Here is an 18128-nt window from a genome sequence, read left to right on the forward strand (position 1 = left end):
TTTTCAAGTGGAAGACAGCACTACCCTTTAGATATAAAGAGTAGTTATACTTCAGGAGTGAAGAATCACATTTTGCAAAGAGGGCATCTTTATCCAAAAGCTTACCTTGATCTCTGTTTTTTTTTTATTATTTTTCTATTGGTTTTGTGCTTATCTTCTCAAATATGGTTATTTCATATATATAGGGTTTTCTGTTAGAAAATTACCTATTGAAGGATCCAAGTAGTCATCTCTGTCTAAATTATTGTTCTTACTTCTATGTTTACATATCTAAAATGTGATAATTACGTAATTAGTGGATCATCCTTTAGGCATCATGTCTGGATCTTAGTTCAACCCTTATATACACATACACACATACTCTATGTACAGAGTATATGCATACATATGTATGTATATACATATATATACTCTATATACATATATATTTATTCAGTATATATATTCAGTATGTGCATATAAAATAGTATATATCACTCAGTATGCAGTTTAATAAACCATGCAGAGTATTCCTGGAATTAATCTTCAGCTCTAGTTTTCTTTTAATATTTTATTAGCTCTTGGTAGACCTTTATTTATTTATATGTGGTGCTGAGAACTGAACCCAGTGCCTCACACACGCTAGGCAAATACTCTACCACTGAGCCATAACCTCACTCCCCTGTTTTTTTTTTAATGGGTGTGTATGTGAAGTATCAATGCCACATAATTGGTACTGAGTTATTATTTACTCTGTTCTCCTTCTTCTTCTTTTTTGAGTTCTGATGATCTTAATATGTACCCCATAAAAAGGCAAGGAGATAATCTGTAGAGGCACTTTCAGAACATTAAACTTCCATAGAGATGCGTTAGTTCAATCCGTTTCCATATAAACAAGGAAACTAAAGCCTGAAGACACTGTGTGCTCTTCCCAGGATCAGAGCATGACAAACTGGCAGACCTAGGAAGCAAGGCATCAATTACTGGCAGACTCAAGAGCCAGGTCTTCGGAAGCTTTGTTCCCTCTCTGAGCAAGGAAGTTATTAGCTAACCCCCTAATTGTAGGGAGTATGTGGGTAATAAGTTAACAAATTTCTAGTATTATACTAACAAAACATAGCCCAAATAACAAGTTAAAACCCTGAGAGGAAAATTAAGAAGACATCAAACATCGAGTCCTCTTCAAAGGTAAGCTCTGTCTATACAACTAAGGAGAGTGTGGCTACTGTACCCTGTTCTTCACTCTTCTTGGTAAAATAATTACTATGTATCTAAATGACTGTCTGCTCACTACTTTTATGTAGCCTGAGGTCAGATACCATGCTGATCTTGATTATTATTTTAATGTCACTACTTAGCACATTACCTGTCTCAGAGGCAAATGTTTTGGGTTTTTCTGGTAATTTGGATGTTTTTATCATGAAAATAATTCTGAAAAAGAGAATGCAATTAATTTTTATGATTTTATATTCATCAGTGTTAATTTATTCAGTCAATTATCAATCACACAGGTATGACTCTCTAACATGGCAATTCATAAGGTAAAATTGTATAAAGTGTGTATGTGTGTCATCAGGAAAATAATCTGTTTAATAAAAGAATTAAAAGAGCAAAATAGTAGTTTTTAGTTGTTCTCTATCATAATTTGTGTTGTTTTTCATGACGTTATGAGACTTTATTGGCAATTAAATAACTAGACAATGCTAGATTAACCTGGGGAAGGACCAAGGCATTCCTATCTAGAATTGGGTCTAAAATGTGTATGTCTTAGAGGAAGAAATCACTCATGCTGTGTTCTCCAACTTCATCTTCTCTGGATCTGCATGAATGAAAAAATAAAACCATCAAGAATATTCGTTTTATCGGATTTTAAAGGAAAGAAAAATGGGATATATGAGATAAAATGTCTACTGAAAATAGATGACATTTTTCTCTTAGATGAATTTTTACAAGGAAAGCTTCTATTTGGTAGTTGGTTGGCCATTCCTTGCCTCTGTAGATAATTAGCAGCATTCTTTATTAGGGTTATATTTCTTTTGCAAAAAGAGAAAGAAAATCAAGGTCTGGAGATATAATTTGTTTTTCACCCTAAAATCTTTCTTGATTGTGGGGGGATGAGAGAGAAGGAGGAATGAATTTCTATAGCACCACTTGCATCAGTCTGGATCCTAAAATAATTTGTCTTTTGGCCACCACTAAATCTTATTATTGGTTTCAAGCAATAAATCTTCTGAGGTGTTGAGAGGAAAAAAAAAAAGAAACACCATTCTACTAATGAGATTACTCTGAAAATAAAGCGGTGGATTAGTAAAATCTAATTTGGAAGTGATGAAGTACATGTGATGTCCAAGTAATTATTCCTGCACAGTCCCCATCCTCGGGGAGCTTGGAGTTATTGGATACTGCACTATGTTAATGATGCCACCGCCTGACATTTGAGTGAATGTGCTGACCGTCTGCTGTGTCGTCTCTGTTATTGTCAATATCACCACTGGGGCCAGCAGCTGCATTCATAATGCTGCCACAGACACAGCTAGAGCTGAGTGTGTGTGTGTGTGTGTGTGTGTGTGTGTGTGCGCGCGCCTGTGTGTATGTGTTTGTGTGTGTTCTCTTTCTTAGGATAGTGCTTTTACTGTTTTAAAATCCGAGCCAAGATTAAAGTGCTATCCTGAGTACTGCTATATGTAGAATCACAGACTCCAGTGTTTTTATTTCAATGCCGAAACCAAGTGTACTAGTTGAGTTTTCTCTCCGTCTTCCTTTGTCTTTCGAAAATATAAATCTGTCAGGTAATATTAGTTCATGTGGTCAGAGGGGTTATTTCGAATAAAATGGTCTCCTCCTCTATACCATACAATGAAGAGCTCTATGATTAGAAGTTTGATGAAGTACTTTTGTGATAAAGGATTCTGTGGCTTTAATACATCACTAAATGGACTCAAATTAAGTAGGTAAAAATTTCTTAAGGAAGTTGAAGGACCAACTAAACTCAAAGAAAAGAAGATATAAAATCTTTTTAAAAGTGTTTTTTAAATTTTTAATCCATTAAGAGTTTAGTTGAGTGCTCAAGTAAGAGGTCTCCCAGAATACAGACCTCGGGTGTGAGTGGAGAGGGTTTCTAGAGAATGAGAGGCTTCGTGGATGACCATGACAGGCAATGTGGAAGGGGAAGGGAAGGTGTACAGGTAAGAGTATGCCCGTAGCACAGGCTCAGAAGTCACACTTCAATGGGCATTTTTACATCTAGACAGTTTTTTTGTCCAATTTCTAAGATCAAAATTTAATTTGAAGCCTCATGAGATTCTAATCTTATGAGGGTCCTTCCTTACTCTCTCATCTATCAAGTTTTATGTATCTGTTCATTCTTCTCTTTCTCTAAAGATGGCTTCTTTCTCCTTCTTGGACATAGCAAGAAACATCCAAGATAGATCCTGAGCAGTATTATCATCATCATCATCATCATCATCATCACCATCATCATCATTTGTCAGTGCTGGGGATCAAGGCAAGGGTCCTGTACATGCTACACAAGTACTCTACCACTGAGGAACTGAGCTATACCCCCAGCCCTCTGAGCATTTATTCTTACACTTTATATCCCAAGTTTAAATGTCCTGGGGAAGAGGTCCATTGGACCAGCTTGGTTATTTTCGTTCCATTGGCTCAGTGCATAGTGCCCAAGGCTCAGAAGAAAACTGAAATAAACTACTTCAGCTGTGTTGTGCTTTGGATGTGAGGTGTCCTCCAAAAGCTCATGTGTGAGACAAAGCAAGAAGATTCAGAGGAGAAATGATTGGGTTATAACAGTCTTAACCCACACAGTGAATTAATTCACCCAGTGAATTGATTAATTAATTAATTAATCAATTCACTGGGTGAATTAATAGGGATTAACTGAGTGGTATCTGAAGTGGCAGCCTGTGGATGGAGGAGGTGGGACCTGGGGCATGGCCTTGGGGTATATATATTTGTATCTGGCCAGTGAAGCCTCTCTCTCTCTGCCTTCTGATCATCATGGGAGCCACTTCCCTCTGCCACACTCTTCCACCATGATGTTCATCCTCACCTGGAGCTCCAGAAAATGGAGCCAGATGTCTGTGGACTGAACCCTCTGGAACTGGGAGTCCACAAATAAACTTTCCCTCCTCTACAATTGTACTGACAGGGTCCTTTATTTACAGCAGCAAAAAACCAAAACCAAAACAACAACAACAAAAAAACACCCACATTGTATACACAAATTCACATAGTAAAATAATTCTCAGAAATGGATTATGGTGTAAAATGTCCAATAGAAATCTTCTACATACATTATTTCTTTAGTTGCTTTACTTCTAACCATTTAAAGGCCGTAAGAACTCTATAAAAAGTCAAAATCACTGCTTTCTTCAGAAAGAAATCCCTCTAGTTTTCATCTCTTGCTCTCTGCAGCAAATGTTTTTTTTAAATTTTTGTTGTTGTTATTATTATTATTATTATTATTATTATCATCATCATCATCATCATTATACTAGAAATTTAACCCAAAGATACTCACTGAGTCACATCCCCAGCCCTTTTTTATTTTGATATACGACCTCCCTAAATTGCTGAGGATGGTATTAAACCTGTGATCCTCCTGCCTTAGCTTCCTGAGTTGCTGGGATTACAGATGTTCACAACCATGTCTGGTCCAACTCTACATTTTTAGTAGATCGCTACTGAACCTGAAATGCTTAGCTTCATATCTGAATTTTCTCAGTTCCATCCTGTTTGGAGTGCTAACTGATTTGGGAGATATTACCTAAAACCCCATTCAACTTCTAAAGCATAGCCTCTCAGGGCTCCAACATCTTGATTTACCCTAGCTGCTCAATTCAACACTTTAGATCCTTCTGTCCTGAGAGATAAACCACTGATGAATGCATATATCAAGTCCAAATAGAAAGACAATATTTAGTAAGAAGAATATCCAAGGTTAAGAAGCCATTGACATTGCAACATATTTGGATCTGAGAAATAAAGCAATATTGAAATGCAGGAAAAAGTGAAAAATTAGTTATCAGTGCAGCCAAGAAAGGACAGTAGGCAATAAAACATGACATAGGCAAGTTAGAGGTTCAGAAATCATATGCAGTAACTAATCTCTTTCCTGCTCAACATGATCTAGGTTGTAGGCAGAAGGACACCTAACAGGTACTAATATGCTACTATGGGCCAAGCCCATTTCCTTTTCTCAGTAGTAAAAAATGAGATTATCAAATGGATATTCTCGATGAAGATAAAATAAGAAGGGAGGAAAAGATTTTCTTTTTCTCAGGACAAAGGGGAAGTGCTATACTTTTAGAAAGAAAAATAAAAAAGAACATTATAGAAGATAAATGGTTGGTAGTGTGGAAATGGATTTGTAGTGATCATCAATATGATCAAATTGTTGAGGAATTTGTTTGAAATCCTTGTAGTAGAAGGGAAGCAACCAACAATTTGTTGGGTTAGTTACATTATATCTTCAATGCCATTCTTTGGGTGAGTATACTCTGCAAGATAGGAATTATTGTGCTTTATAATGAAACATATTTGGGACTAGATGAAAGTAAAAATATATGTTTCAAAAGCACACATGATAGTACTAGGATGTTATACTAGGAGTATATAATCCCTAAATCTATGTGCTTTTAGACTATGTAAAGCTGAAAGGTTTACTAGTTCTTATTATATCTGAGACACAGTATGGAAGTTGCATCCTAACTTTTCTATATCAAAGGTGTATACACTGGTGTGTGTGTGTGTGTGTGTGTGTGTGTGTGTGTGTGTCTGTGTGTGTCTGTGTCTGTGTGTGTGTCTGTCTGTCTGTCCTCACCATTTAAGGAGAATCCTTGAAACACCTGGGTTTCAAGTACTAGTTGCTACTTTTGCTGTCTTTCCAAACAAGTGGTAAGGTGGAGAGCTGTGAAAGTAAGTTGATCTTGGCTACTCATGGAGCAAGGAAAAAAAAAAAAATCAGTTCTTTGTCCCAGTCCTGTTTCTTGTCCCACTTCACAAGAGTAAATTTAGGCTTGAAGTTTTCTTGTTTTTGTCATTTTCTTAAAAGATCCAAATAGTACATGCAAACAACCCTACCACCTCATCACATTGCCGTCCCAGCCCCCAACGACCTCGGAGCTTGACTGGTTTATGCATGCCAGCCAGCTTTTAGATGACCACTAGGCAGGTCATCTAATCCCAGAATAATTGCACATTGTTAATCACCTCCATGTCTGTAGGTAAAAAACTCACAAATTCCTCAAACTGAGATGAGAAATTTCCCTCACAACACATAACTAGAAGATGAATTTTTTATAGTCTATACAGATCCTGATGCTCTACTCAGGCACTTTTCATATATTATCTATCTCAGTTAAACCTCATAGTTAAGAAAGAAAGGGGAAATTATAACCTGATTTTCACTGACAAGAAATCTAAAGTTCAATAGCATCAAGTAATTTTCTGAAGGTCACAGAGATAGCATAGTGATATGGCTACATCTTAAATGATCTGGATACAAAAATCAAGGTGCCACCTGCTACTTGTCTTTCCTCTGACAAGTTACTTAACCCGATCCATCTATTCATCTGTGCAATAGAAATAACAATAACAAAATAATATCTACACCTCTAAGAAGTTGTTCAAAGAATGAAATAAAACTGGACTCACACGTGTGGCATACATAAGGCTCATCATCTCATTAAAGGCTCAGAAATATTAGATATTCACTTAAGGCAAGGTTGACAGTTGAATCCAAAGGGATGTGGTATCCTTTCTACACTATTAACTTCCTCTAAATGCTTAACTATGTCAAGAAGATTTTTAAAGCAACAGAGTAATTCTGCAAATAATTAAAAAGAGTTAGAGGCTGCTTTGACCTTGTAGGACAGTATCAGGTTTTATCAGGGACCTGTGTCTCCCAGCATACCCCAGGTATTCAGAATAAATAACTCCAAAGAATGCCTCTTGACTTGTTCTACTAAACATCTCATTCCACCTCTCGTTTCTTATCTCTTTGAATCCTCACCATACACCTGTCCTCACTTCATAATTAGACAACCCTAAGGGGTTAAAAGCACTTGATAGATGATATGCTATAATTAAGCCCTTCTCCATCTATCACAAGATCCAGTACTCTTGCAATGTTTTCAGCCAAGTTGTTCATTTCCCAAGTCTGGAAAAATATGAAGCTATCAATCCATTATCTACTTGCAAAATATTATAACTAATTTGACTGATAATTAAATATTTTGAAAATGGGGAAAGAAGTCATTCTATAAACTCTTACGGTGCTAGATACTTTTGCAACACTTTCCAAGCCAGCATTCCAGTGATTAGCAGTGAACATGTAGAATGTGCTTAATTAAATCAAATTCCTTGTAAATATTTCTCTTTAATACATTGAGATATTTGATCAAATCAAATATCCTCCAAACTACCAGAAATCTTAGTGAGAATCTCTGAAGCCATTTGATTTCAGAAATGCCTTTTTGAGACTCTGCTTTCTCTCTTCTTTCTAAGAATCTGAAAAACTTTCTAAACAACATTTTAGGAATCCTAAGGATGCATAAGTGGCTAATAAATTATCAATACTATTAAAAGTCACTTTGCCAGTAAAAGAGACCCGCGTATCAATAATAGTTAGAATAGGGTGTGATAGTGCTGTGTAGAAATCCCCCGGCACAGAATGAGGACAGCAGGGAGGACTTAGTTTGCAGAGTTGGTTTGGGAAGATTCTATCAGTCCACCATAAAGATGAAAGAGAATGGTACAACAAAATATTCTTTGGCAGGAACCAGCATGGTATTTTAAGAAACTGAAGTGTCTGGCGTCTTGCTTGGGGTTGGGTAAATAAATGACTGGAGATTGGCCCAGAATAACAGATGGAAGCATGGAAGAATGGCATGATCATTTAAAGAGGCTGGACTTCTCCATTGATAGCCAAGTCTTAAGACTATGTTTCTTTCTTTCTTTATTTTTTAAGACCACATTTCTTGATCTGGCTGACAGGGATTATATAAACCTTCCAAAATTGCACAGGGGCATTTAGAGGGCTGAACAGGGTAGCCTTGTTTGGAGAAGGGAAGCAGGTTCACAGCTTTCCTTAGGGTCTCAAAATTTCCATTACTTAAGAAAGGAGCTGGCATAATAAGATTTATTTACCCTGTAGTTTCTTAGGGATATTGAATTTGAAGAATTTGGATTTTAGGTTATGTCTTCAATCTCTTTATTCATCCTATAATATTCCACTTTTATGGTAGGTGGTAGATTTGATGTAATAGTGGTGCTCTGCCAATCTCAGCCTTGACTAGCACAATTTATGGCCTCAGGGCCACTCTAAGGCCAGCAGCTTCAGTTGGAGCTGTCTGCCACATTTCCTTTACCTCTTCTGTAACTTGGCTCTGCGCAGCTTGAGCAATATGCTGGCTCGTTCCTGCTCACCTCAGCCTGTTGTAGCTTCAAGTCTGGAAGCAATAAAGGAAGACCAAAATTAACAGCATATTTCAGTGATTGTCTTTTAAAATATTAGCTCTTCTCTCTATTCAGTCAATTATCAAAACATACTGTATTAAGTTCATGCCGGGGCTTGTAACCTAGAACTCTTTGCTTACCAGTCACATTCGAAAGACTGTGTGTAAGAGAAGGCATTTCTAGAGGATTATTGCAATGATAAGCCACCCATTTTTTTCTTTGCATAGTTATTTTGTTCTTGAGTGAACAAACTTTCAAGAGACAATTACCTACACTGCATTGTTTTGCCCCCATTACCAAATTTCTTTTGAGAAATTATAATGGGTATTAAAGAGATTAAATTTTATTGAGGTTTATTAAGTAGTTATCATGTTGATTGTAGAACTATGACTTAGGGTATTGATCACTATAATCTCACATTAAAAAATTTGTTACAAAGCCACCTCATTGTCTCATTCCAGGAAAAATTTATCTTAGATCTTGTTACTGTATAATATACTCATACAAAACTCTACAATTTGAATCTTATGTCTATGTCAATTTTGAAACCTGCTTTATTTAAGTTTTTGCTTTGCCAAATACATAACCTCTCTCTAGCAATGATGTAGAATCGTGTTGTATATACTTTGGGAACAACTCTTGTTTTCTATTTGTTTATTTATTTTGTCACTGTTCTTTATCTCATGTCCTTATTACCCAGTGGTATTATATGCACTTGTGAAAGTTAATACTTTAGAACAGGCTGGGTGTTATCAATGTATACAACCAATCCATAATATTTAGGAGCATATTTTGCTTTAAATGTGTGAACTGAATATGAACTAAATAAAACTCTAGGTGTCAGACTTGAGTATTGTGTTTCCTCTTTAAATTCCAAATATCTTTCATCTGTAATCACTCTGCAGAAGAGTCTGTCACAGTTCAGTGCAGCACCCAGAGGTCATCACAAGCAACCTGTGAATTTACATCCCCATACATAATCATTCTCAAGCAGGCCGTGGCTCTAGTGCTCACCCCAGGCAGAGAAGAGTCTTGCATGGGTTAAATTAACCAGCCAGGAGAACATGTGAGCTGAACATATGGTGAAGTGTTTTGAGGTTTAGAAAAACAAGTTTCTGGTACAAACAGAGTCTGGCCTTTGAGACCCCACTGTCAGCATGAAAAAAGATCTCCTTATTTACCAGAGTGAAAAGAAAGGGGCTCTTTCAATTACTTCACCTCCATAGCAGTACACAATGGAACAGGAGCAGAAATAGCACATTGATAGAGAAAAAAAACAAATGTAAGTTCCCCAGGGAAGTCAGAGGAGGCTATGGAAAGCATGTAAAAAAGTAGTTTACAGCTCTGATGGCAAGTGAAAAGAGAAGAAATTGGAAGTGAAGTCCCACAAATTGAAATTAAAATGGCAATTTTCTTGAGCTTGAGGGTCCTCCATCCACAGACCATCCCCCACACTGCTCTAATTGTACCACTTCAAACCTAATGAGTTGGGTTTAGAAGTACAGAGGACTGTAAATGAACCCGTTTATCATTGGAACATTCATTAGATATTTGATGGAGCACTTGTTTTTAATGCCTAGAAATACAACACAGAAATTAGTCTTTTGAGGTATCATCTGTATTTAGGAAAAATGAGAACATATATTTGCCCTAAGAAAGAGTGAATCATTAAAGACACTGTTTGGCTGACTCCTTAATTTGCTCTTAAGAAGATTTGAAGCTGAAATTTCAACTTCTATCCTATTCACTGTAATTGATCCTATTTTAGTACGGTTGGTGGTTGGCTTCAATATGAGGAATAAGGGCAGTCTTGTCCTAAAACTGAGCAGTAAGATGAACATCTCATTTTATCTATTTACTTACATGTAAAAAAAAAGGATCATAATGTTACTTGTGTCTTAGAGTTGTGGTGACAACTAAATGATATATCAGTAAAGTGCTACAGGCAGAGTCTAGCACATAGTGAATGTATCTCAAGTAGTATGTGCTATTCTTACACATAACAGCAATCATGCACAACCTTATGGAGTAGGAATAGCAAATCAGCATTTGTTCCATAGCATAATATAATTCCTGTTTTATTCCTAAATACATAATTACAGAAATACAAGTTAAAATAGTTACAATGCCTATAATGTTGGCTAAGATTTAAATGCTTGTTGTATTTATTATTAGTGATAAGGAAATACTTGTGGCAATTATGGACAAGAATGCTTATTGAAATCTTTTTTGGATTGTATTTTGTCAGTATCTGTCAAACTGTTAAAAGTTCCTATAACTGGATGCAGTAATCCCACTTCTAGGAATATTGCTTGAGAAATAATTACTTACATAAATGTACTATGAAATTTATATAGGGAATTAACCACAGCATTGTTTGTAGTTGCAAAAAAACAAGCAAACTGTAAATGACTTTAAATGTTTATAAATGTGGCAAAATTCAAGTCAATTGTGTTATATCCATACAATAATTTTAGCTAGCTATTTAAAAATAGGCTAGATATTCATATATTGATTATGAAAAATAAACAAGGAAACCAATGCCAAAAGTAAGATATTTATCAGTATGTATAACACAAATGTTTGAATTAGAATGAAATTTCCAGAGTGTACATACACAAATCATCTAATCATCTTATGAACAGATTAAAAAGTAAAAACTAAAAGAAAATCTTAATATAATCAGAGAAAGTATTTGACCAAACACAATATCCATTGATGATTAAATACAACAACAACAAAAAGAAAGCCAAAACTGAGCTTGAGCTAGTGAGGAATAAAATAAACACTTCCTCAATCTGATAACAAAAATTTATGAACATTTTTTAAAAACTATAGTTAATATCATAATTAATACTAAAAGAATGAATGCTTTCTTCCTAAGATTAGAAATAAGTCAAAGATGTCCTCTCTATATACTTCTATTCAACACCATATTAGAAGTCTTAGACAAGGCAAGAGGAAAACATAAAATGCTATTATATCCATTTGTATAGATGACAACATTTGTTACTGTAGGCAATTTTTATAAACATTTATACAAAATAATGAGTTCAGTAATATCATTGAATATAAGGTATCTATACAAAAAATCAATTGTTATTTATCTGTTAGCAAAACTCAGAAATTACATTAAAAAAACTCTGTCAACGAAATAAACAAATATTCAGGAATATATTTAACAAAATGTAATATCTGTCCACTAAAATCTACAAAATGTTGTCAAGATAAATTAAAGAAAATCTGACTGATAAATGATAAAGAGATGGCGTGTTTACAAACTAGAAGACTCAATACCATTAAGATGTCAGTTTTCTCCAAGTTGATCAACAATTCCAAGTAAAATATCAATAAGATTTTGTGGATTTGATCGAATAAATCTAAATTTTACATTAAAATGTGAATGACCTACAGTAACAAAACTAACTTTGAAAGTGAATGGAGTTTTAGGACTTTCATTTCTCAACTTAATATAATTCTCTGATAATCAAGTCAATGAGGTATTAAAAGAATAGAAGCCAGGCACAATGGCTCACACCTGTAATCCCAGTGATTCAAGAGGCTGAGGCAGGAGGATATTAAGTTCAAGGCTAGCCTTAGCAAGTCAGCGAGACCCTGTTTCAAGATAAAAATAAGAAGGGCTTTAGATGTAGCTCAGAGGTAGGGTGCTTCTGGGTTCAATCCCTAGTACTGGGAGAAAAAAGAGAGAAAGACTAGAATATATATAAATTGGAAAGATTAGAAATTCCAGAAATAGGTCCCCTTTTATGTTATCAGTTCATCCTTAATAAACTCAGCAAAGCAACCAAAAATATATTCCTTTCAACATACTGTGAAGTAATTGAATAAACACACTAACAAAGGATTCTCACCCTTACCATTTACTATGTACGATATTAAATTCAAGTGAAAATAATTCTAAAGGTAAAAACCACACTACAAAATTATAGAAGAAAACATAGGAGAAAATCTTTGTGACCTTAGGTTAAACAAAGAAATCTTAGCTAAGTAAAAAAGTGCAATAGATGATAAAGAAAAGATCATAGAAATATTTGAATGTAAACATAAATTTGTTTATCAAAAGACATTGTCAGGCTGGATTTGTAGCTTAGTGGAAGAGTGCTTGCCTAGCATGTGTGAAGCACTGGGTTCAATTCTCAGCACCACATATAATAAATAAAATAAAGGTCCATCGACAATTAAAAAAATATTAAAAGAAAAGACATTGTCATGAACACTAAAAGGTGACTCACATGGTAACATTTGCAAAGCCTTTATCTAATAAAGGACTAGTTTGTAATATATACAAAGAACTCTTACAAATCAACAACAAGAATAAAACCAGCTCAACTAAAAATGGGAAAAATTTTTTTTAAAGAAACATTTCACTGATATAATTATATCAAGCAAAATAAGATACTCAAATACGTTAATCATTTGAGAAGTACAAATTAAAGACACTACAATGATATACCACTACATGCCATTAGAATTGTTAATTAAAGAGAATAACAAAACCATATTTGTCAAGGATGCAGGCTGACTGGACTCCTCATACACTGCTGGTGAAATGTGGCTTGGTGGAAACAATCGGGCAGTCTTGTTGACTTACACTTACCATAGGAACCAGTAACTCCACAGGAGTTTAGCCAGGAGAAGTAAAACATTTATCTCCACAAAGATTTGTGCATGAATGTTGATAGAAACTTTATCTGTAACAAACTGAGCAGATTTCCTAATGTCCGTGAGCAAGTATAGCCATACCACGGAGTAATCTTGAGTAATGAAAAGAAATTAACTATTAATACATGTGACACTTTGGATGAACTTCAAGGGTATAAAAGATCACAAATGGTGATTTTTATTTATTTGAATAGCTAGAAACATTAAAATCAATACAGATAGAAATCAGACAGCAATTTCAAAAGGTCAAGAGGTATGAGAGTTTGATTATAAATGGATACAAGAAGAAAATTTAAATAAATGTAAATATAATTATGTCAGTGACTATGTTAATATGAACATTTATCAAAATTCATCCAAATGGACCCTTAAAGTTGGTGAACATTATTGTAAGGTATACCTTCAAAAAGTTGATTCTCAAATAAATTGATGTTTTGGATAGTAAAAATTGTAAGATAAAGTTGTCAAGATCATTATAGAATACTTATAAAATGATTCATTTGTTAATTCATTCATATGTCCATAGGCTTTTGTAGAAATATAAGCAAGTAGCTACTTTGGGGGCAAAGTAGCAGAGTTTGAGAATGGGGAAGGATATCAAAATCTGTTTATCTTGTTCTCATTTCTACTTTTAAATATCTTTATGATGAATATGCACTGCTTTAATGATAAAATGTAAATTAATAAAATAAATTAAAGATAAATGATGTGGTTTGAATACTAAGATCACATTTTGTAAATTAAAAATCAGGACACGAGAAACATGTAGATGATATAAAGAAGTAGATATTGTCTCAACATAAATATCTGGTAATGATAAATATTCATACAAATGAATCATGACTTCACAATTTAGAAACTCTCTTGACATAGCAGGAAACATCCTTGGGTGCTACAAAAACAAGGATGTTGAGCATTGATTTATGACAAGTCAACCATTTACCTTTATAATGTCTAATAATTTAGTGTACTAGTAACTCATCATTTTGTATAAAAACTAATTCAAAAATTTAATATTTCTAAAAATTTTTTAAAATAGAATTTTTAAGGTACTGTGAAAAAATTGATTTTTTACAACTTCTTTCTATAATATATTCATTAATATTAATTAAGAAAATAATATCATTTTAGCACCAAAATATCAAGCCCTGTATATAGTTCAAGTAGTAATAGATGGGCAGCTTTTTAATCTTTTATATTAAAATTAGATAGCCACAGGAGTAGCAAAGCCAGGCAGATCACTAGTAACAAGACAGGGAGTGTGAGGTATTAATCAATTCCTAAATATGTAATATCTACATGAAGAGATACTTTTGTTCTATTCAGTACATATGTGGAGGCTAGACCAATGCCTGACACATTCATAGAAACTCATTAAACATTTTTAAATAAGTACAGCGTCTACATATGTGGTTTATTCAAAAGAGAACTAACTGAACAGGGTCAATAAAAGAAATTTATTCGGGTTATTTAATTCAACAAATTGAACAGAGATTTTCTTTTCAAGGAAAACACATGACAAAGGGCACTGTGGTGAGCTAAAGATATTTTATCTTTAAAAAAATTTAGGTAGGATAAGAACTAATGTTTGCTAAATATATTAAGTATCAAGGGTCACAGTGGATAACATTATTAGTAATCACTATAATATGCCTTTTAAATCAGTGAGATTTAGATAATTCAAATAACTCATTGAAGTTCACATTGTTGGGAAGCAATTGAATCTCTGCTCAAGTTCCAATTAGTTTGGACATAAGACCCAGGTGTTTTTATTGCTCCAAGTATTTTTTAAAAATATATGATCAAGGAAATAATGGAGCAAATAAAATATACAAAACAATATATGACCAAGGGACAGAATGTACTAGTCATGGGGGAATCAAAACCAACATATAAGTGGTCACTGCAGGCTGGGAGAATTGAGGAAAGAAAGTCTTTTAGAAACAAGAAAGAAATCAGCTAAGTCTCAATATATTAGACTAACAAATGCAGGATCATTGGAGGGCCATCCAGAAATAAATGAAGGTTTCTGACTCCTCATGTGGCATAATAGTGCCATTTTAGAAGTTCTTCTTGGAGCAATAAGATAAGCAATAAAAAAGGGGCAACCCATCTGGATTCCCAAGATCTAAAAAGTATTTAATTTCAGTAACTGAGATATAGAACAAACTCAAATATTAATGATTACAAGTTTTATTGTAAGTTGCTATTATACATATATAATAAAAGCAATCAGAAAGGAGTGCTTAAAATACCACCAATTGTACTGAAGTCTAATGAAGAAAAAATTTTTAAAGGAAATGCTGTCTCCACATCCCCTTAGGTAGAATTGGAACCCCCAAAGTATACCCGTCTCCCTGAACATTCCTATGGAATGCAGTTTGTTAATCGTTCAATGTACACTAAAATGACATTTGACCATATGTCTCTGGAAGAATCTAACTATTTCTTTAAGAGCCTGGAATCAAGTTCAAATTCCTGCCTTTGGCTTTCAAGTCTTTGTTTTCATTTAAACCAGCACTCATACTACAATCCTGACTTTCCCTGATAACACTGGGTTTTGAGATGTTTTAACTTTCTCTCTCAAGACATGATTTCCAAGAGAATATTCCATGTACAAATAAAACTTAAAAGCACAAAAAGTAAAATTTATCAAATCAACAATCTTTGAGAATTTCCAAAAGAAGTAAAAGGATTGCATATTTTCTTAGACTGCTTTGAATATTGAGCATCTCTCATAGCCAAGGTAATTGGCTAGTGCCTTGAAGAATCAGAATTTTACAAAATACATTTGAGTAAATGCTGCTCTAAATTCAGGTTTTGAACACTGAAAAATTACTAAGTTAAAAATCTTTGATTATTGGTGTTCACTAAATGGGATAACTTATTCTTTTCTCTGCACACTGATAACTTGGTCATAGATCAAGAAGAGTATTTAGGGGGCTGGGGATGAGGCTCAAGCGGTAGCGCGCTCGCCTGGCATGCGTGAGGCCCGGGTTTGATCCTCAGCACCACATACAAACAAAGATGTTGTGTCCGCCGAGAACTAAAAAATAAATAAATAAATATTAAAATTCTCTCTCTCTCTCCCTCTCACTCTCTCTTTTTTTTTTTTTTTTTTTTTTTTAGAGAGAGTGAGAGAGGAGAGACAGAGAGAGAGAGAGAGAGAATTTTTAATATTTATTTATTTATTTATTTTAATTCTTGGCGGACACAACATCTTTGTTGGTATGTGGTGCTGAGGATCGAACCCGGGCAGCACGCATGCCAGGCGAGCGCGCTACCGCTGAGCCACATCTCCAGCCCTCTCACTCTCTCTTAAAAAAAAAAAAAAATAAAAAGAGGAGTATTTAGGACTTTGTAAGCAAGACAGTGTGAAGACCATGGGGCTTTGTCATCAAATGAATGTGGATTTTATTTTTGTTTTATAATGTGTGTGTGTGTGTGTATGTACAAAAACAAACTCAACTAATTTTTTTTCTGTTTGTGGGTTTTGTTTTGCTTATTTTCTGTGTGACCCTTAGTAAACTTAACATATTCTGGGAAAGAGTGATACTTAACATCTTCTGGGAAAAAGTGATCTATAAGTACAAGTCCATATTGTGGACATGCAATGTTAAAATTAAACTAACTATGCTGGAATTTCCCCCATCGTGACTGGCAATTTTGGCAGGGAGTCAATGCAAACAATATGCTTAAAATACAGAGATCTAGTTAAAGTGAGAAGACCTGAATTGTGTTCGTTTGAAGCTCTCCTTTTACCCTTTTTACCATAATGTAAACCTCTGAGGCCTCAAAAAGGAAAGAGGTCCAAGTAACTAATAGAAATTGTCATCTCCCAACTCTCTTGTCTGATGGTCGTGGCTCTAGATAATTAGTCACTCAATGGGAAATTCATTAGTTTGGGCTCAGAGCCCAATTCCCAGAAACATTTTATTTTCGCCTTCACACTTTGGAGAAAATTCCACTTTTAGGTGTCTGGGTTTTGGATCTGAGTGAAACTGTCATATCTTAATTATATTCAAAGCTACCCTCTTGACTTCTATTTCAGCTGTGACATTAGCCTTCACACTTAGATTGGATTGAATTCTCTCTGGCTTGAGAGTGAGAATTTCATATGTTTTCTTTTCATCTGCAGACATCTGTATTCTGTTTAACACAGGATTGTAAAAATCATGGAGCAGGAAGGACTCCAGCACATTGTGATCGCTGTGGGACTTATTCCTTCAGGCCAAAAGCTACAAAAATCCTTTTACCAGTGCTTTTAAAAAATTATTTCCACAGTAAAGACCATGGGTAGGGAAAATCAAATTATTATAATTATGATTTTTAACAACCCCTTCTCTTTAACTATAGAGCACTTACCCATCATTCTTCACTTTGTCAACACCAGTTATACAAACTGAATTATTTAGAATAAAACATGGTATATTGAACAGTAATTTCTAACCATTCTTGCTGTTGATGAGACACAAACATATTATTTATTTAGAAATCAGATGCATGTGCTTAATTTTGTGTGTGTGTGAGAATGAGGAAGAATCATTTCCCCATAACCTGTACAGAGTTTTATAAACTCTGTAGGGACACTTAACATTCATTATATAGTGTGACTCTTATTGTAATTTATAAAGCATGGAATGAGTATTATAGACAAAATATATGTACACCAGTATTAAATGCTTTTTCAAGGTTAAATATAAGTAGATGAGTTAATACTGTAATGCAGGCTTTAGGCATCTTCTTAGTTCATATTGTCTACAACTTCATGTTGCCTCTTGCAAATATAGACACTAACTTCAAGGAAATAAAATTAACTGAAGAAAAATAATAAAGAATAAATAAATATGTAACTCAATTTTAAATTTAGCTAAATTGATGAAATGTTTCTAGTTTTTTAATGGAGGTCATGGAATGGACTTGTGTTTCCAGTTTCTTCTCAAGAATGTTGTAGTAGCTTGACCATTTGTCATCTTTACTAATTCATACCC

The sequence above is a fragment of the Urocitellus parryii genome, chromosome 4 (genome assembly GCF_045843805.1).
Source record: "Urocitellus parryii isolate mUroPar1 chromosome 4, mUroPar1.hap1, whole genome shotgun sequence".
Classification (NCBI taxonomy): Eukaryota; Metazoa; Chordata; class Mammalia; order Rodentia; family Sciuridae; genus Urocitellus; species Urocitellus parryii.